General features: G+C 36.7%; 1 protein-coding gene across 2 annotated transcripts in view; it reads right to left on the bottom strand.

Annotated features, from left to right (window-relative positions):
* LOC136410979 (oxytocin receptor-like) overlaps positions 1–21,932 on the bottom strand; it is a 128,007-nt gene that overhangs the window by 86,870 nt on the left and 19,205 nt on the right. The window lies entirely within an intron of this gene.

The raw sequence follows: 21,932 nt of genomic DNA, 5'->3' as shown, positions 1-21,932 counted from the left end.
GAAACTTCGGCAATTGTGTTTTAGAGATAGTTAGGGACCTTTCAATGATAGCCACGTTAACTTAACGATATGAATATATTAGATAAAACTGAGTAAAGCGCGGACACGACCCCCGAGTCTTCAGTCCACCAGGAAGCCAGGAAAAAGAGAGCGATCCGCTTTCTCCCTAGCCTTAAGTATCAGTATACATGGTCGTAAACCATGGGCGTACCATGTCTAAACAATACTTAAAGGCATCGGGACAGCCCTCCGCATAGAGCCGCTGCGTCCACATCTGGCACCCAGCCCTTGGCGAGAACCTCGTCAAAAGGAACCAGCATTGTACTTCCCACGCCAACAGAGCATCGTGGAAAAAACCCAGGGTACCGGGAATACCAACTATGGGCGTACCTTAAGGGTAAATCGCTCTCGTACCCCAATCCATAATCCTAGCTTATAGAATAATATTTACAAGCTATGTACAACTAAGCGGTCTGATAAGCGGATCCCACATAAATATATTCTGAAAATCGAGGTAAATTGAAACTGATAACTGCAAAATCTAATTAAACATAGGACGAAGATAGATCTAATTATTTGCTTGGGATCTGGTAATTAAAATCCGCTTTCCAAAGCCACCGATTTATTATAAGTTATTAGGAAGTTGAAAACTATATTCCGCTATTTCCATATAAGCTAAATGCATTAAACGTTGGTGGAAGTAAATGAAATTCATATTCAAACCTGATATGAATTTGCCTATAAATCCAAAAATATTTATTTTAATCAAGGATTACCAATCTGGCACAATTTATTGGAGCACATGTTATGATGTTTAATTTGATAAAGTTTCATTAGAGTTTTGGAGAATTTTTCTGATCTTTCCTAAAACATAGTGAAAGCTCCAACAAAATTGTTATCCTCCGAAAGGATTATCCAGAGTCGTGGATTAATTACAAAGCAGAATTATTCCAGGAGAATATTTTCGCGATGTTCCATGAAAGACGATGTTGGCAGAAGGAAAGATGAGTTCATTCCAACAGGTAAAGCCATAGATCGAGCAATACATTAAATAGAGATTTCGAATTACCCAGAATTGCAGACATCTTCGTGAAATCTGGATATCACAAGAATGTTTAGGTAGATCAATTTGACAAAATGTGACGAAACAAAGGTTGTGACTGACAAACCGAAATTGTCTGATAAGTATATTAAAGGTTGTGGCTAAAAAAAATTTAGGCCGAGACAGATTCAAAGTGCAGTACCATTCGCGGTATATTCGCCATAAGTCCCTGAACCGTAAGCCTTTTCTCGAATACCTACTGTTTTTACCAGAGTTACAAAAGCAGAAATCGAGAAATAATGTTAAGCTGAAACTACTACTAACACATCATCGAATTAAAGATAACTCCCCGACAATAATAACAGACGGACAAAGAACAACACCAAAATAAGAAGTAAAATACCTCGGTATAATACTTGACCAAAAACTGAAATTTACAAAACACGTACAAAACGTAAGATCGGAGGTTATTAAAAGATCAAAACACTTCAGAGGACTTACGTACAAGGACAAAGGAGTCAGTACTAAAACCGCAACCAATATATACAAAGCGATCTGCAGACCGTTACTAGACTACGGACACATATTGAGAGCGAATGCTTCAGTCAAGACAAAAAAACACATACAGGTAACAGAACAAATTGCACTAAGACTAATAACAAAAATTAGACACCCTCAAAACCCCTTGCACAACCCTTCCAACGAACTCCTGTATGAACGCACACAACTGACTAAAATAACGGAAAGACTAACGCATCTAGAAGCGAAATGGAGGGACAACCATCACAATTGGACTTTACTGAACCTCTTTTGCCTAACAAGACAGACGAGACAACACCGATTCCTGTTCCCCTCTAAAACCCTGCTGGACTACTTCATGGAGTGAGTTTTTCATTTTTCCGGCTGTCTAATTGTTTGTTTTCTTCCCTTCTATTAGTTTTAATACCTTTAAGTTGTATTTCACGGGCAGAAAGACCACATTGGTCGATAGCCCATTTCTTAATTGAGAAATAAAGATTATATATATATATATATATATGTTAAGCTGAATTTTGGGAAACTGTTTACAGTAGAGGGCACAACCCCACATTGTAAACATAAAATAAATTTGCGACAAAATTACTCGATTAATAAATGTTTCTACTAGCGATTTGGAATTGCTCCAAGCTACATTTCCACAGAGCAAGAAACTTTTATTTCGTGCTCTCTCTGTGTAAAATAATAATACTTAGAAAGATTTAATGAGATAGTATAGGTAATAATTCTCATTTATATTTCTCAATAATATAGTAATAAATTTCAGAATAAATGAAGCTTTGGAAAATAATAATTCAACATCAAAGTGGAAATTTATTTTCAACCTAATATCAATCGGCTCCTTCTAGACAATGCATATTATTCTTTAGGGAAATAAAGAGACCAGCGAGGCAATAAAAACGCAGTGAAATTCTCAAATGGTTAACTCTTAGCTCGGTTTAAAATGAAATGTCCCCAAAGGTTTTAAAAAGGTGATTACATTAACAATTTTCTAGCGAATTCTAAGAAAAGCTTAATAGCGCCATTAAGGAAGTATATTAAAATAGTTTTTCCTGGTTTCTCATGCGGGTACTTGTACTTAATTTGATAATAATTTTACTCAAACTAGAGTAAATACAAATTTGTTTAAACTCAACCATTTTTACACGATCAAACACAAAATGGAAAGAGATTACTACACAAAAATTCTTCATTTCAGTGTAAACCCAATAATGATTATTTGTGAGCTTATTGAAGTTCGAAATCTATTTCCAATTGAGTAAGATTTTCTTTATTGCCCATTAAAATAATTGCCGCCAACTTGCAGTGAGGCACCTCTTAATTGCTAAACCTTTTGCCCAATTAGCTCTTTTCAATACCGAGCTAACATGAAATAGTCCTCTGTTAATTAAAATTCTCCAGAAAGCAATAAATGTAATTAAAAATGTAAATTTGACTAGGAAACAAGAAGCTATCAATGGCATTTCTTCGTTAACATTAAGGCGCAGTTAGGGTAGAACTTTCAATCAATCTGTCTTTGGGATTGAGGGCATTGGGAACTGTAGTCTCTAGAGCGGGAAAACAGGACTATTAGTCGGTTGGATTATTGACAGGAGATCGTGTGTTAAGCAAGGAATAACAATTTATTAAAGGGTTAATGAGCTATGGCAAAAAGTGTTAAAAATGCTGAAGATTTTCCTGGAAATATTGCAATGGCTGCAATAGAAAAATATTAAGTGGTTTAACTCAATTCCTAGATGTCCTGAATTCCTATATTTCTTGCTCTAATTCATTTCACTGAGCACTCAAGAATTTTCGACATACCAAAGGAAAGAAGTTTATCACACTATTGGAACTTTATAGGGTATTTGCTATATTGAACATTTCTCACTGCAATCTGCTGTATTTGAAACTAGAGGAGCGACATTTTATTTTCCAAACTCGACTTAGTGAAAACTTTCTTCTAGCACTCCGGGGAGTTTCCAAGAAGCCTAAATTTGACATGTTTCTTAATGTGCAGAAGCTACTCTTTTCGATAGTACATTATCAAGCTTCCGAAAAAGCGCATGGATTCTAAAGAAAATTTAATTTCCCGTTCTTTGATCCAATTCAGTGGATGGTATCATACACGAGAGATCACATAGATGTACAAATGCCTTTGCAATCAGAAAAGAACATGGACTTTTCACCAGAGATTACGCAAAGCCAATCTGTGGGCCCCTTTGACTGCTTTATCGTCACGCCATCTGTGTGCCAGCGATAGTTCCTTTTCCCCAAAGAAGAGAATTCAGCCTGTTATTTATAAACAATTTATATTGTCAGCAATATCTACTGGTACTTATCATTAAAGTGAAAAACTTTGCAGCAACGTGCCGGCTAGAAGGTTTAATAGTTTCGTCGATTTCTTGTTGGCATGCAACTATTACGATATTGGAAAACTCTTTACTTCAATCACTCTATATTTCAAAGCGTGTCTCATTCTCGCTGTTTCTCACTAAATTCGTAAATAACTTCTAAGACAAAGCAGAAACTACTAGTATCTTGAGCTCCAGCTAAAGTTCTCTGATCGGCCCTTGCATCAAGGAACCTGACATAAGGTTTACCTTCAAACTTGGTTTATTGATCAAATTTGTAATGCAATTGCAGACAATACGGAGAGTTCGGAGTTAAGCTCGCGTCATGTTCATAGGTGCCACAACCCCTTAATTTCTCGAAGGCAGATTGCTATGCTACTTTGTAAGACATCGAATGAAGTTAGACGGTTTGGCAATCCCATTTAATGTGCATTGTCGGATATCTACGTTCAGGATCTTAAAGAATTTTAGTTGAAACATCCTCAGTTACTCCAAGCTTACATCGAGCGCATTTAAGCACCTCAAGGTAATCTGGAGTAATATATCATTTCACTGCGAACTCGAAGTTTGAATTATTTTAGTGTATTCGCTTTCAACGTAAACACTTTAATTAACTGAATAAATAAACACAATTACAATTGGCCAACAAACAGTCTACTAATATGTCACAATTTGATTAGTGAACATTTTAATGTCGCTTATTAGCATCACTGTATCATTATACCTGTCAGTACTAGTACTAGACTACCTCACTACTTAACAACATTCTCCTGGTAAAATTAGAAGTCTATGATTAGAAGATTACATGGTTCTCTTATAAACATGTAAACTTTAACTTAAACAAATATTCCAGATTATACGATATACACATGAAAAGAAGCAATGAATCACACGTCGAGTCGGCACCTCGATAGACCCTTTTTTCTTTGTTTCTGCCTGCAAAGGTCGTTCGACAAATCAATAACGTATTCGCATGAAAATTTTGTTGAAGCAATTTGAGTTTTTCAGCAAAAGGACTATCAACAAACAGTAAAACTATTATTCAAGAGAGTTAGTGAAGGTTCAACGGCAAACGCAATCTTGGATGGACAAGCGAATCATGCATAAGATTAATCTTGAAGGTAAATTAAGTTGCCCTTAGTTTTTTAAGAAAAAAAAGTAGAAAAACTAATTCTCCAAAGACCGAGTGGATTTAGGCGTTTTTACAGATCCGCATAAGTACATGTAAGTATGAGTGGTTTCGTCGGAGAGACCGAATGTTGCGGACGAAGTATTAGTAGAAAAATGTCCAGAAGGACTTGATATCTAATCGAGGCAGTTCAATGCGAAGAAAAACTATTTCTCAAATCAACGGGCACCATTGTTAGAACTTTGCATTCAAATAAACTTTGACTAGTGTTAAATAAGACTAAAGGATTTTGCAGACCCAATTTAACTTAGATTATCTCATAACTAGGTGTAGAAACATAAACTTCAGGTTCCAGTAATTGCCTTAATAATTTATCAACAAACACAAGAACTATTTCTCAAGACATCAAGCGAACTGGAACTATTTCGCAGACTCAAATTAATATCGGTTATCGTCTATTTGCAAAACACAAACTTAAAATTGAAGTGTCAATTAAAGCTCTCCTAATATCTCGGCAAACAGAAGCTCTTTTTCAAGAGATCAAGTGAAAATGGAGAAATTTAAAGGCTCAAATTAAGACGGATTTTCGCTTTTCTGCTTATATATAGAGCATTTACAATTTAATTCACAGCTAAGTTGTATTAATTTCTTAATACAAATGAAAAATATTTCTCAAGTCTTTGAATGAAACTGGGTGATTTTACAAATTCAAATATATCTGTATTTTTGCGCATCTTTTGATATTCAAGGATCAACAATCTTAAATTAAAACCGTCGCTTAAGTGTTTTTAAACTTTATTCAAACATGAACTTCAGGTTTTTTTATGAAACCCGAAATAATATGAAACTCCGATGAAAAATGTGCTCCATATCAACTTTCGGTTGATTAATGTTTTCCTGAGAACATCAACGTCAAACCGCATAAAAGTTAATGCGTCACGTACCGACTTAATCGACATACCGCCCAAACAATTAACTTCTTCATATCTCTCGAAGGATGTATTAGCTTCGCCTCAGTCAAAACAATATGGCGTTATTGAGGGTTATAAACATCCAAATATGTGAGAATGTAGATCCCGAAGAAATAGAACTCGGATTCAGCAAATAAATCGGTTCTCAGGATAATTTCTTTTTAAGTCAAGCTCGGATATTCGATTGCGTGGAGGAGGGATAACTTCTTCGTCGAGATGCCATTCAAATAGGAAAGCCTTGGCTGGCGTAATCCTATTTTATTCGGAGAAGAAAGGACATTCAATAATGACAAAGAGTTTAATTTCCACTTTTAGCTTACTTACCAGGAAATTTAATTCCATAGGAATGTGGGTTTTTCTTTTATTCGGTTGTCTAGGGTTTATGTATAATTGGGATAGGGTACAATACGAAGCTTAAATGGTAACTTAATTAGTAAAAACTCGCGTCACTTAGTTCGTCGTTCACTCCGGATATCAAAAAGAGCTATTCTCCTTGTCACAAATCTTAAATATTAAACCTGGGGGTAATAAACCAGTGTCGTACCTCGAGTAGAGGCCAGCGACCGTTACAACATCTGGCTGCTGCGAGCCAGCACCACGAACCATCCTTTGTTTGAGCCCTTAGCAACCATCCTCAGGCCCTTCTTCCTTGGTTCAAACAAAGAGATGTTCGCTTTTTGGGTTTTTTCCGTGACACAGATTCTAGGAGGTTACTGGGAGAACCCAGCAACAGCCGAGAATCACTCGAACTCAGGTACGATACGCATGGGCGTAACATCGAGGTACCTCACTTTTTAATCCCCCTCGGTTCCTCAACCCTAATTTAACTAATACTATCTAACAAATATTCGGACTTTCCCGTTGGTGTCTCGATTTGGCCAGACAGTAATAATTACATTTAGAAGAGTTAGAGCGATCTGACGAGCGGATCCTACATTCGGCCATTCTGACTAGCAATCCGCCTCGGATTCGCTATCATTATCGACCCATGGCTTCATGTATTCGGCACAGGTAGAGGTGCGTCCCGGTCCTTCGTGGGTGCCCACCTTAATGACCTCGTATCGCTCATTGGGCAGAACCTCGATGACCTCATAAGGACCAAGAAATTTCTTACACAGTTTCAGCCCGCCCCCGAACTGCGTTCTTTTTATGGCCACTAAATCCCTCCGTTTATACTTTGTCGCTTTCTTCCGCCTTAAATTATATTGCCTCCTGTTTTCTTCTTGCGCCTTCAAAATTTGCTTTTTGCTATCTTCACGTAGTCTTTCCCTTTTTGCGTCGAAATTCTTGATTATCTCCTTTTCCAGCATTTCCTTAATGCGAATCTCCTCATTATGCCTCATCCGGACACCAAACAATACCTCGAACGGTGTAGCATCGATACTCCTTTGCAGTGTGGAATTCAAAGCAGTTTGCACCTTATCTACTTTGTCATACCACCTACTAGGATTTTCCATGCTCAGTTTCGTAAGGACAGGGATAATCGTGCGATTAACCCGTTCCACTTGACCGTTCCCTCGAGGTACTCCGGTGGTGACAGTGACGTGTTGGATCCCCTCATGTTCACAATAATCGCTGAATTCCTTCGACGTGAACGCAGTACCTTTGTCTGTAATTATTCTTGACGGATTTCCAAAATTTTTCTGTTGCGTTCTTAATTTGTCGATGGTTTCCCGCGACGTCGTCGACTTGGTAGTGTACAGCCAAACGAATTTCGAGAAGTCATCTACTACGGCCAATATATGCTGGTAATTTTTATTTGTTGAAGGCAGAGGTCCTAAATGGTCAATATGGTAAGTGTATAGCGGTCCTTCGTCCTTGGCTATCGGGTGCAGCATTCCCTCTTTCTTTCCTTCTTTTCTGTTTCCCAGAATGCAGGCCACACAATTCTTAATAACAGTATGAATCTTTTCTTTCAACTTCGGTATATGGAATTCTCTTTTGACGATTTCCTCCACTTTTGCAATGCCAAAATGGCCTATTTCGTGCGTTTTCTTTATGACCTCGGACTGCATCGACTTCGGTACGACTATTAATTCCAACCCATTGTCGTATTTGTACAAAATACCGTTCTTTACTAAATAGCCTTGGTAATCTTCAGTGCTGGCAATTTTCTTGACAGCCTGGACGAACTCATCTCCTTCTTGCGCCGCTTTTAATCGCCGCAGAGTCCCTTCTTCGTCATTAATTTCAGTTAGAGTCATTACGGCTGGATATCGACTCAGAGCGTCCACATGGGCCATTCGACGGCCACTTCGGTGCTCTATAACGTATGAATATTCTTCCAACAGTAATGCCCATCGTGCTACTCTCGTAGTCAAGTCTTTCTTATCCATAGTCTTCTGGAAAGCGGAACAATCCGTGACTATCTTGAAATTACTGCCTAAGAGGTAGACTCTAAATTTCTTGACAGCTTGTATCACAGCCAGAACCTCCAGTTCGTAGCTGTGGTATCGTTCTTCAGCTGGTGTCGTTTTCTTACTCATATAATATACAGGGTGGAATTTATTGTCGTCGTTGGATTTCTGCATCAAGCAAGCGCCGTAACCATACTTACTTGCATCAGTATGTAATTGGGTTTCACCATCTTGCCTGTAAATATACAGGACTGGTTCACTAGTTAGTAATTCCTTCAACGTCTCATATGCCCGTCTTTGTTCATCGCCTAACACAAATTCCTTGTTGTTCCTCAACAGATCGCTTAAAGGTTTTGCGATTATGGCATATGAAGCGACGAATTTTCGGAAATACCCCGTCAAACCGAGAAAGGATTGGATCTGCTTGGGCGTTTTTGGTTCCGGAAATCTTCTGATCGCCAATGCCTTTTCCTCAGAGGGCTGCACTTTACCATCCTCGATGATATAGCCTAGGAATTCTACTCGTCTTCTTAAGAATTGGCATTTACTCTTCTTTATTTCCAGCCCATAGTCTCTCGCTACTTGTAAGACCATCGCCAGACGCTCTACCCCTTCCTCGAGAGTGCTACTTAAAATTATTACATCGTCCATATAATACAACACAATGTTCATAGAGGTTAACTCCCGAAAAATATGGCATATAAACCTCTGAAAAACTGCTGGGCTGTTACATAGGCCAAAAGGACATTTTAGGAATTCGAACTGTCCGTTATGAGTGACGAACGAGGTATATTTTCGACTGTCTTCGTCTACAGGAACGTGGAAAAATCCATTTCGCAGATCTATCGTGCTGAAGTATTTGGCTCCTTGCAACCTATCTAGCACGTCCTCAATCAATGGTAACGGAAAACGGTCCTTGACTATTTTCCTATTGATTCTGCGATAGTCGCAACAAAGTCTCATACTGCCATCTCGTTTCTTTACCAACACTATCGGACTTGCGAAATCAGAATAACTGGGTCTTATGATTTCTTCATCTAACCACTCCTGTACTTGTCTTTCTACCTCTACTCTCTCAACGGGTGAGAGTCTCCTTGGGTTCTGATATACTGGCTCTTCATCCCTCAGGACAATCTTCATCCTAATGTCGACATCCTTTACTTTCTCCGGCGAGTAATTTTCTATCAAGTCCTTAACTTTGTTTTTGCACTCTACATTCGGTATATGGTCAATTTGCGGGTTCTCTTGATCCAGACCGTCGGCAATCTTCATCTCCATCAAGAAATTTTCCTCCCTCCTCTTGTGTATGACCACGCCTCCTTCTGTGAAACTTACATCCGCCCATTTTAATAGGTCATTACCCACAATGGCCTTAAAGTTTGAGGCATTTGTTGGTATCACGTGGAACGTTAACAATATGTCTTCGTCGTTGATCCTTGCTTCCTTTTGGAAAAATCCTTTGGTCCTCACTCTATTGGAACCTATTCCTTTTATAATTATCTCATTCCCCGTTAAAGGGATATGTCCTAGATAGTCATCGTAAGCATCGCTCCTTATCGCACTTATGTCGCTACCCGTATCTAACAGTGCGGTCAGTTGTACATTGTCGATTTGTACCTTAACGGCATTATTCGGTACGACTTCCATAAGGCGAACATTGGCACACGGGCTATTTTTACCTGCGTCGTTTGTCTTCGTTGGGCATTTGGTTGATATATGTCCAAGACTATTACAATTATAACATTTGACCCCTTTGGCTCTGTCTGGGCACGCGTTGGATTTATGTCCTTTGAGCCCGCAATTGAAACAATTGGTAGTTCTCCCCTTTCTATCGTGCTCTTCCTTCTTGATTTCCTTTTTCTCATACTTCTTCTCTGAGCTGAACGTCGGCCTTTTTGTTCTGATCTGCTCATACAATCTGACCTTATCCTTAAACTCAGCGAAGTTTTTCGCTCCATAAAGCACACATTTGCTTGATGGATCATCCTGTATCCCGTCAATAATGTATTGTATCACGACCTCGGCCTCTAACGTCGCTCGGCTTCCGATCTCACGCATGACCAATACATATTCCTGTACTGTCTCAGCAGGACTTTTCTTTCGAGACATTAGCAACTTATGAATCTGAGCACTGCTGACCTTCACTTCAAACTCAGCGGTAAGTCTTTTCTTAAGAGTAGTCCAGGATTTAATACCCTTTTCTGATTGCACATATAGTTTCGCTAAACCCGTCAACGACTTTTTCGCGAATATTAATTTCTGTAAGTCGTTCCATCGTGTGACCTCTGCTATTTCCTCAAAATCTCGGATCCACTTTTCTATCGGGTAATCATCCTTGCCATCAAATGGTCTAATGCTGTCTTCTACGTCACGAAAGGTTAACGCAAAAGGATTATTTTTTCTCGTCTTCGTTTTGGTACGGGCTTGTGGCTGAGCTAAATTTCCCTCGTCAATTTCGTCCTCATGTCCGGATTCGTCGCTACTTTCCTGACCTCCGGCATCCTCATCTTCGGTCTCCCCGTCTTCTTGTCCCTCAGTAATATCGTCGTTGACTGACAAGTCATTCAGGAAAGAGCATACCCGATTCGCGATGTCCTCGTGTTGTCCCGAATAGTCCAAGTTCAGAATGTGACAGATCGCCATCAAATCGCTTAAGTTCAACTGATCTTCGGTTTCTGTTAATTTGGTCTGATATTCCCTTGATTCCTTGTCCAGGTTAAAACCAGGGAATTTCCTCACATTTTTTCTAGTTTGCCGACCTTGACCTTCTTTGCCGTAAACAGCAACATGCAGCGCTTGAACCGCCCTCAGTTTAGAATTTGTGATATTTTGCGCAATTTTTTCAATATCCCCCAAAGTAGTCATAATTGGGTATGGAATTGATACTAGGCCAATATTCCAAGAAAATAAAAAATGAGATACGATGCGTTTTGCTGTTTACGTAGAATCGACTTGAAAAGACCAGTCAATAGAAGAAATCGAGACACAATCGGGATTACAAAGCAATAAATCTACTAATACAGTAAAATTAGACTAACTTCTGTATCCTACCTTAACTGCTTTTATCTGTCGGTTGCGTACACCTTTTCCGCACTCCACTTCACTTCGCGGAATTAATCACTATTATCACCCTAATCTCGCACTGTTTCGTCGTTATCGCCGTCGTCGTCGTTACCCGTCTGGTATTAGTGATTTCGTCGTTATCACCGTCGCCGTTGCTCTCAATCCTGAAGTGCAGAGCTTGGTCGTCCTAACTCGTTTCCCAAATTTCGGCTGAGTCTTCTAAACTATTACCCCAAATCTCGTAAAAGTCTCCAAAATCGTTACCCCAAATCTCGGACAGGCCCCCAAAGTTGTGGGTTTTTCTTTTATTCGGTTGTCTAGGGTTTATGTATAATTGGGATAGGGTACAATACGAAGCTTAAATGGTAACTTAATTAGTAAAAACTCGCGTCACTTAGTTCGTCGTTCACTCCGGATATCAAAAAGAGCTATTCTCCTTGTCACAAATCTTAAATATTAAACCTGGGGGTAATAAACCAGTGTCGTACCTCGAGTAGAGGCCAGCGACCGTTACAACATCTGGCTGCTGCGAGCCAGCACCACGAACCATCCTTTGTTTGAGCCCTTAGCAACCATCCTCAGGCCCTTCTTCCTTGGTTCAAACAAAGAGATGTTCGCTTTTTGGGTTTTTTCCGTGACACAGATTCTAGGAGGTTACTGGGAGAACCCAGCAACAGCCGAGAATCACTCGAACTCAGGTACGATACGCATGGGCGTAACATCGAGGTACCTCACTTTTTAATCCCCCTCGGTTCCTCAACCCTAATTTAACTAATACTATCTAACAAATATTCGGACTTTCCCGTTGGTGTCTCGATTTGGTCAGACAGTAATAATTACATTTAGAAGAGTTAGAGCGATCTGACGAGCGGATCCTACAGGAATATAACATAGAAGTTACGGATTTTTTACACCTGCGCTACAACAAACCCTACTATGTTGAATATCAATAGTTGTGCCGAAAACATCCCCACCTTAATACTAAAACTTTGTATACTTAGGGTTTTTTTCTTCATAGCCAGATTTGTGTAAATATATGTTATTAGCATAACTAATTTCTAGCGTTTTCTTTTTTCTTTCAAATTTTATCCTCAAGAATTAAATGGAACCTGCTTAACTCTGATAAAAACCCTGATGGCAAATTCTGGGCTAGGGTTAACCTGCTTCAGGTGAAAAAACTTAAATGGAAAACAAGTAGTGCGGTTAACTTTCAATTACGCTGGTTTTAAAATTTTGAATAAAGTTACGAAAGCTGTTTGTTCACAATGCTGTGTTATTTATGAACTTTGAAATGGTTTAAATGTAGTTTTACCCTACAGGATATCAAATTGAAAACTCATGAAGGAACTCCTGTTTCTATAGATTATAATATGGATAAAACTAGCTTCATTTAAATTAAAAGTGAAAAGTATATTCAAAAGGATCTTCGAATTATTATTAAGTTTTACGAACGAATATAGAATACCCGACAAATATCATGAATGGAGAAAATGGAGAAAATTTTTAAAATGTAGGAATGAAGTTGTAAAACAGTTGTGTATTCTCTTTAAATATCTTCGTTTCCCTGGTTACCAGCTTATTTTGTTTTGAAACTAGGTGAAGTTATACTTTGAAGTTGGCTCTATCTAAGCGAAACTCATTACATTTGCAGTGCCAAAAGTCTTAAGAACTTTAAAAGTTCGGTAACGTCATTATCTTGTGACCCAGGAGAGGTGTACGAATATTTATTTTTAAATCTCTGTTATTTATTGAATATATATACATAGATTTTATTCTAACCGCTCATTCTTTGCTTATAGATGAAACATCTCTTTGAGACTAGATGAAATTATAGCTTTAAGTATGCTCTTCTTGTGCCAAAGACGTCAGAATTGCTAAATATAAGAGACATATTTAGTCCCAGCATAGTTTTATATCCTCCTTAAATCAACAATATTTTTTAAGGTTGTATCGACGTCGCGCTTTGAAATTTACTGAAATTGTGATTTTAAGCTCGCTCTATCCAACGCCATAAACGACATTAAAAGTAACCATGTAAAGAATTTTTTAATTTTGAAAGCGAAATGGAGTTTTAATTATATGCTACGAATTTCAAAAATGTAATAACTTTTTGATGATGATTAAGTGTATCAATTATAATACAGGAGATACATAATACATAATATAGAACTCAAATTATGGAGACTTAAGTACAAAGAAAGTTCCGCGTAATGCTGTGGAAGCAAAGGATGAAATATCGTCACTTTCAACAAGCTGTAACACCTATCGTTTACAGTGAAAGGATAACTGAATAATCTGTTAAAACTAGGACTCGATATCTTCATTTATATTGAATTGTCTTGCCACTTTAAATCCAACCATCATAGTAACGAATAAAGCCTGAGTGATTGATTATACCAATTCTACGGGGAACACTGGGTTCTCAACTGATTACAAATGGTAAAACAAATAAAAAAATACTTCAAAAGATTTCCCAGAAAACCTTTTTCATTTTCTTTTCCAGTTACGTAACCACAAGGGAAGTGAATCCTCAAACATTCTATAAAAACGAAATGGGACACTTCCTCCTAAAATGTTTACTTGAGCTGAAGGGAGTTCAATATAGTTTATATTCCGATTTTGTGGATCTTTTATAACCTTGTCAACAATAATTGCTGCCTGCGGCGATTTTATTTAATCCAATTATAGCGGGAAACTACTTAAGTTCAGGGTTTTGCTCTTTTCTCCAAAATCAATATCATGGTTCGGCTTTTGAAGTTGAGAATATTCCTAGGAAGTCTCGGTAAAATAAAACATTTTTAGGGAATATTCAACTCTTCAAAGGTTTACTTATTCACCAGATACGATTACGTTTACACGATACAATACGACTACGGTTACGTTGACTAGGTATCACTGTACAGCATGTCACTGGGCTTTCATAGACTATTTAGAAAGAAGACTTGAATTTCAACCTTTCTGCACGTATTATTTCTACAACAGGTAGGGAAGCTTAATCATGTACTCATCTAGGCGCAAAAAAGTGGACTTTTTGTGTCTAGAGGAGCAACTTTTTGTCGGTGCTGAAAACGGCAAAAGCTGCATTTATGTCATTTTTCGTAGTTTCGGTGTCCTCTAGGGTCCTCTCTCAAAGGCTTAGTTGACATTTTATGCGGTTTTATGTCTTTTATTTAAACCAAGCCGTAGGCCCACCCCCCAAGTTAATTAACTAATATAAAAGAGTTCTGTCGTCAAATTAATTCAGAATTAATCTTTGATTTCAACTAAAACAATCCAAAAAACTTAGCTCTGAAGTCAACAAATCCATAAATAAAATCCTTCAAGGATCATTATATTCAATCTCAACAGAATTTCTCCTTATGTACGGATTTAGATGATTCCGGTCTTAATTCTTTATACATCTGTAGCAAATAGTAACATAACAAGAACGTAAATCAGAGGGAATACATATTGAGGCCTTTGAGAGTTAAAAACAAAAATACTCTATCTAGTTCAAATTCTGGCATTATCAAATGGATTGAATTTCAGTTACTAAAACCATAAAATGACTTACAAGTTTGCAGATACTTTATCAGAATAATGAACTAAATAAGACGCATTTTTAAGGAGAGACAAAGGCAGACTTCAATAAACTTTAGACAAAAGACGCAGTATAACGAACCGTAGGTACTTAAGTCAATTTACGTAGTTTGGGAGAAATGTCAATAATCTTTATTCTTTCCATTCCATTAAACGTACCTGACGAAATAAATTTTCTCCTGACCCTTTTGCGCACTCTGAGGCAAAAAGAATTTTACGAGAGAAACTAAATCTTTTTTCATGCAAATTACCGATTACAAAAACACTCAAAATAATGGTCTTGTCTTTAACTCTTTTTTAAACTAATTGAAACGAGCAAACATTTGTTTAGGCATTCTCCTTACTTAGCAGATGGTGCAATTCTCTCTCCAATAACAGCTTTTAGTAATAAAAAGGGCGATTTCTTTAGCTAAATTCGCAAATGGCAACCGGTTATTCAGAATGATAAGGGGAGAATGGGCTTTTAAGGGTGCCTCTAATCTAGTTTTTAAAGCTTAAACGCTATTGTTTCTTCAAGATCTCAATTTAAAACTATCACAAAATAGTATATTATGATATTTCTAAAGAAATTTTTATTCTATTTGTTGGAAGCTATATTTGTAATCGCTATTCTAATGTATAAAAATGGGTAGATAATATCTAGGAATATACACTCTCTCTTGGGGAATTTCTGGGGAGAATTACATTAGAAACCATTCTCCTGCAGAAGTTTGTCTCATCTTAAGGAGCACGTAAACGACACAACGATCTCATTTCAACAATTGTGTTGAACCTAGAAAACTGGCCCTTTGCCAGATATTGCATTCCGGCATTTTTTTCGTTAATCAAACAGCACAACAACAATAAATACTATGAATATTATAATATTCATATAAACGCTCACCGAAATGCACTTCGCACAAACCGGTATAAACCAAAAAGGCAACATATTCGGCATAACTTTTATGAAACTTAAGTTCAAAGGTTTGACGTTTGGTTAAATTGAGTTAGTCATGAGTTGTAGATTGTTAACTTTTTTACTGTTAATTAATAGTTGCAATGCATTGAACAATGGACATATTATTTAACTCTCTCCCCACACAACGGGTAACCATTCCGATATAGGCCTCCACGGTCATAATGATTAAAATTAGTAAAATTTGATTCATAATTTAATGAAAATTAAGTTAGATAGACCTTAGAGCAGTTAAGAAGCTGCCAAAATACTTTTATAAGTGTAAGTTAATAACTGTATGTATGTTGGGCATCTTCATTCTCTGCTAAGTTTCAATTGGATTAAATTAACTCTTAATGAATGGGATTTAATAGTGCTAACTGTTAAGGACTTTAGGTTATTGTTTCTTGGCGTAGTTTGCTTAGTTAATTTATTTTGTACTTTTATCCCTTAAGTTACGCCCATGTGTATCGATACGTATTTGAAGGATTCCATCTGGGCGCCAAACCATCGTACCCATCAGGCCATATCGAAGGGCTCTTTATGGCTGGGAAATACGCTGCTCGTCAAAGGAAGCTTTCTAAATTGGACCATTGCCGCGATCCGCAGTTCGGCGGATCTGCAATACTTCAATGAAAGCGGCTTGTATAGGTATTTGCCAGATGGTGGCGATTTGTGACCTTAGGCGCAACCATTGCCCGTAAGGGCTTCTGGTATTGGTGCGCCCCTGGTTGGAGTTCCTCGGGTTTAGTACTTAAGGGATGATCACAGTAATTTTGTTCTCTTTGACCGGTGCTCGCTCCAGACATGTGATCGTAAACGTAGTTCGTAATCTTCCCGACTAAGCAAACTCCCACTTCATACGTAAACCAATACTTTATCATTATTTATATAAGTGAAAATGAATACAGTCCACTTTCGTAAACCAAATTGTTGTTTTCGTGGTTTCGTTTATCGAAGGAACCTCAGCACTAACATTTCCGCATAGAGAAATTCAGTTTAGTCGCTTTGACATAAAAGAAGAAAGCGGTCTCTTAACTATTGTGAAAGCCGATATTTCACAATTTTCTAAGTTAAAAATTTTTACTGAAAAAAATTTGGCAGCAGTTTCCCAGATTTATGTTTTTAGTGTAATGGAACATTCTAACGATTGTCATAAATTATACGATTTTTCTTACTGAGGTATTTATGACATATTTCAAGAAATGAATTTTAACAACATTTCAGGAGACTTAAGAAACTCAAAATACGCACTAAAAAACTATTTTAATTTTGATGAGTGTTCACGATTGATGCAAGTTTCTTGGAAAATATTAGAATAATTTCCTGACTATCGCAGAAGCACTTTAGTCCAAATTTAGGTGATTACGAGGCAATGAAAACTTTCGGCATGCAGTATTGCATCTGACAGAAAAGCTTTGGTGTTCAAATTTAAAGTACTTTGACTTGATAGCGGGTTTAGATAGCGTTTAGATTATAATCAGTCAAGTATAAATTAATATTATTTGGTCGGTTTAGAGAGTTTAAATTGTTTTTGAAGAAGAGGATTTATTGTAAGAATTATTGAAATATTTTGTTGTTCAAAACAATGTGAAAACAGTGATGTCACTTATTTTTTGGGTAGTCAACATTCTAAACCTGAACTAACCTGAAATATTAAATGCACTAGATTTCTATCGGCATTCTGTGTTTAATAGCTTCCCTTTGAGCATGCCAAAGTGATAGTCTACTCCTTTTAAGCAGGGGGCTCCCCTGTGATTTCTCCCAGCACTTTTGTTAATCGGAACGTCCCGCCCATCGGGAACACGGTACATTGGATAAAATCGCATAATAATTTTTGAACTCTACTCTGTGTCATAGATTTTTATTCTAAAGAGGTGAACTGCCAGAATTTTCTCTAGAAAAACTTTAAAACCAAATTGTGACATTAAAAAAACGTCTGTACCAACAAGAAAGAGAAACTTTTCTATTAGTAAATTTAGGAAGGATTTTTTCCACAGGAAGTATGTTTTAAGACGTAGTACCTTGCTTTAGTAAATTCAACTGCCCATAGGTATCTAAAATGATCCGTCATCCAATTCTCATGCAGATCTGTCTATGGGGAAAATTAAATATAACTCAATCCAGAGATTCTGAATGTCTAAATTTGGTCTAATTTGTTGCAATGGCCCCTATTCCCTTTAAAAATGTTCATTTCTTTGATGATGTTTACTCATTACGTGAACGTGGTTCTGCTGCACTACCGGTGCTAACTAATTTACAAAAGTACATTGTTTCCGATTCTTTTATTTTCCATGATTTTCATTTCTTTGATGATATTTTTATTGTTCTTCCAGCTTATTACCCACTTTGTGTGTTCCGATTCATCCTATACACATTTTTTTATATGTAAATTAGTCGAAATATTGTCTAAAAACGCTAAAATATTATCTAAATGTTTTTTTTTGCAGAATGTTGGTTTCCGAACACTATTCTTTAGCTTATAATTTATTAACTTATCTGCCATTATTTCTGTTCCTCGCCTTAAAAATAAATACGTGCAGGTTAAAAAAATGAACTAAAAACAACTTTGAAGTTAGCAGTAGCCTAACTTTTGTGGTTAACTTTGTCCATGCCAAAATTTTGGCACCAACTTCAAAACTGATGATTCATTCATTCTTGCCGCTTTTAATATAGTTACACGTGCTTATAATAAAATTTTCAAATAACGAAAACTGTATTAATAAATTCCACAATTTCATCGAAAAATTATTATAACCTCGTTTCAGTATCTAATAGCCTTGGAAATTGACATTTTATCTATGTCGAATCATTTTTCCAATAAGTTAATTTTATAAATTCCTAATTTACAGCACATTTGAGGGGTGGATACCCTGAGTTCTCGCTACAATAAACAATATCGATTTTGCCGTCAAACTGTAGTCATTATTTCTGTATGCTAAATATGTAAACATGAGCGGTAATTTCCGACGACAAAAGCTCTATCGCTATAAAGGTGGATGGAATATCAGGTCTATTAAATTATCAAGAATTTTCCTATGTTATTCAAAACTAACACCATCGAACATGTATTTATTATAGAAAGTTCAGTCGGCCGCAGAGCTTTGATCTAGTTAAATTGAACGCAAAACACCGATAGAACCACCAGACATTTGCCTTCCCAGTTTCTTCACTTATAAGTAAATAAAGTTGTTGCTTTTGCTCCTTTCAGCGGGTGCGAGAGACGACATGGGTGTAGCCCAGTTGTCAATAACGTATTAAGGCGTTTAGCTGAGTAACTTAATATACATATGCATGTTCGGCATTGGTCTGAATCGTGAAGCGAGTGATAATTGGCAAAAGGACGAAATGTAATTTTTGTATTGCAATAACAACTGATGCCCGTAAGGGTGAAAATAAATGAAAACACTTGTAGAAACGGAGAAGAGAGCTGTTAATTGGGGATAAAATTTAGCTGTGAATTTAATTTGCCAAGCAATAAATCAATTTCAGTACCCATTTAATCTTATTATTTACTTTGTTTTTAACTTATATTTCTGCAAAACTTTTGTTTCTGTTTTGATGCTGGAGTTTCTCAAATATAACAAAAGTTGTTTTTTTTAATTTTGATAATTGGGTATGAAGTATGATGGTTAGGTATGTATATATACCGGGTGATTCACGGTCGATGGTAGGTTAGACGTTTCTTGAAGACTGATATCACGATCTTTCTGAAAATTTGCATAAGTAGATAAATGAACTTGCTTTATCGATTGGTGGTTAATGAAGTTGTGTTGTATTCTTATAAACTTCCTTTCGTTTATTGGTGGCAAATCAGGATACATTTCATTAAACTTTCTGCATGTTCTTGCTATAATTTGGCCACATTGTCCATGTAACATAAATAATTTCATCAACACTTCATTTGAATAACTGTTTTCTGGCATTTTCTCACTGTTTTCGACTCACTATTCTCAAAAATGCGTAAATTAAAAATTACAACAACGCCGCCTGTCAAACTGTTCAAACAATTGCATAGTTTTCAACAATTATGGCGTCCCAGAGCCACCTTTGGCAAATATCTTTAAATAATTCAATTTAAATACAAAACAGCTTTTATTTTCGAAACGTGATGGTTTAGGTATAGGGACGTAACACATCATTTTAAAGGAAATTGAATTGCCTTTCAGCATGGCTAGTAATATACAGAGGGTTTCATTTGAAAAAACACAGTTTAGAAACTTTTACTGTCTACCCGTAAGACCATTAATTTTGAGCCACCCTGTACAAGACAGAACATTCTTATTTACATGCGACAAATTGATGAACCTTTCACAAATTATATTCCAAATTTTGTCCCTCTATGAATTCAAATCATGTTATAACAGAGGTTTTATTAAAGGACTCACTTTGAGCAAAAAATAAGAAAATTAAATAATATTCCGAAAACTGCTAGAGATAGGTATAGGAAGTTAAATGCAGAAATTATTGGAACAAAATATAGAACCCAAAAATGAAAAAATACACAGGGTGTTCTATTTAAAATATCGGAGATGCTAGTACTTTCTGATAGAACCGGCAACACTGCATCACTAAAAATATTTTACGTCGATAAAGCAAGTTCATTTATCTACTTATGCAAATTTTCAGAAAGATCGTGATATCAGCCTTCCAGAAACGGCTAACCTACCATCGACCGTGAATCACCCGGTATATATATATATATATATATATATATATATATATACCAGTTCAAGTAGAAATATAGGAATTGTGTAAGTGGAAGAAGGATCACATAAGGTTTAATATGCCTCCGACAAAGATCAACGAAGTGGGTTGTGCGACTAGCGGTTGACGTGGGCGGAGTCGTTCCGGTATTTGCTAGGTCTCTCACCATTTCAGAACTTTTACTCCTAATAAGTTCTAGTCACGGATTAAATTCGCTTCAAATTTTTACTTATTCATAAATTATTGCACATTTCCTCATCCAGCATAATTTAGTTACGTCATTAATTAATATGATCATCTGAATTTGGTGATATTTGTTTATGGTCTGTTAATCGCTCCGAGACTGAGCCTTGAGATTTATTTACCGGTTAAAACGATCTTCAGTACCGCTCGACTGTTGTGTACGGGATGTTGATAATATTAGTTAATTCCATCAAAATAATATTTAATTACGTGCATTTATGCATGTTTCAATTTCTTATCGCTGTTTGATTTTGTCCTATCTTAAGAGGAGTGAACCTATTTTCTGTAATAAACTAACCCAGCAAAATACTAAGTACTTCCAGAATAATTAATAATTTGAATTTTTTCCTCAATAAATAGCGACATTTTGATAAGCTCCTGAACTCACTACTCGTTAATAGATGATCGTGAATAGAATAGAATAGAATCGAATAAAAGTATATGAGGAATTTATATTTTAACGCGCAGCGTTATCGCGTTTTCGTTTTTTCTATTTGTTTACCTGGTGTTTTTTGCCCCAGTAGTTTTTATAATTCCCATGGCCACGAAGGCCGTCAAATCGATACTAATCCAAATGTCGAGGTGGAGACACCGGCCGAACCGATTCCGCTCATCTCAAACGCTAGCCCTTAACGCCCTTCGTTGGTCCTTGTCGCAGGCATACTAAACCTTATGTACTCCTCTCACTTGCACAATCCCTACGTTTCATTGGAACTGGTTTTACTTGTATATCTGATGTTTTAATAATAAATTTTTTTATCACCCTGTAAACTACATTTTGCTCCAATATATTATCAACGAAATCCAATTTTACTTTACCTAATATCCAAAAGATTTTACCAGCCAATGCCAATATTTTACTCTTAACTGTCCATAGAAAAAAGAAACACATATTATATAATATCGCTGGGTTCACGCCTAATAAATTCGTTGATTTATGGATTATCCTTTGGAATGATGTGAAGCAACCTTAAAGGAAGTAGATAAGGCAATACATAAAGCAATTTGGGGAGAATTATAGTGCGTTTTCGGGGTTC

This window comes from Euwallacea similis, chromosome 9, assembly GCF_039881205.1.
Source record: "Euwallacea similis isolate ESF13 chromosome 9, ESF131.1, whole genome shotgun sequence".
Classification (NCBI taxonomy): Eukaryota; Metazoa; Arthropoda; class Insecta; order Coleoptera; family Curculionidae; genus Euwallacea; species Euwallacea similis.
This window is presented reverse-complemented; position numbering and strand designations above follow the sequence as displayed.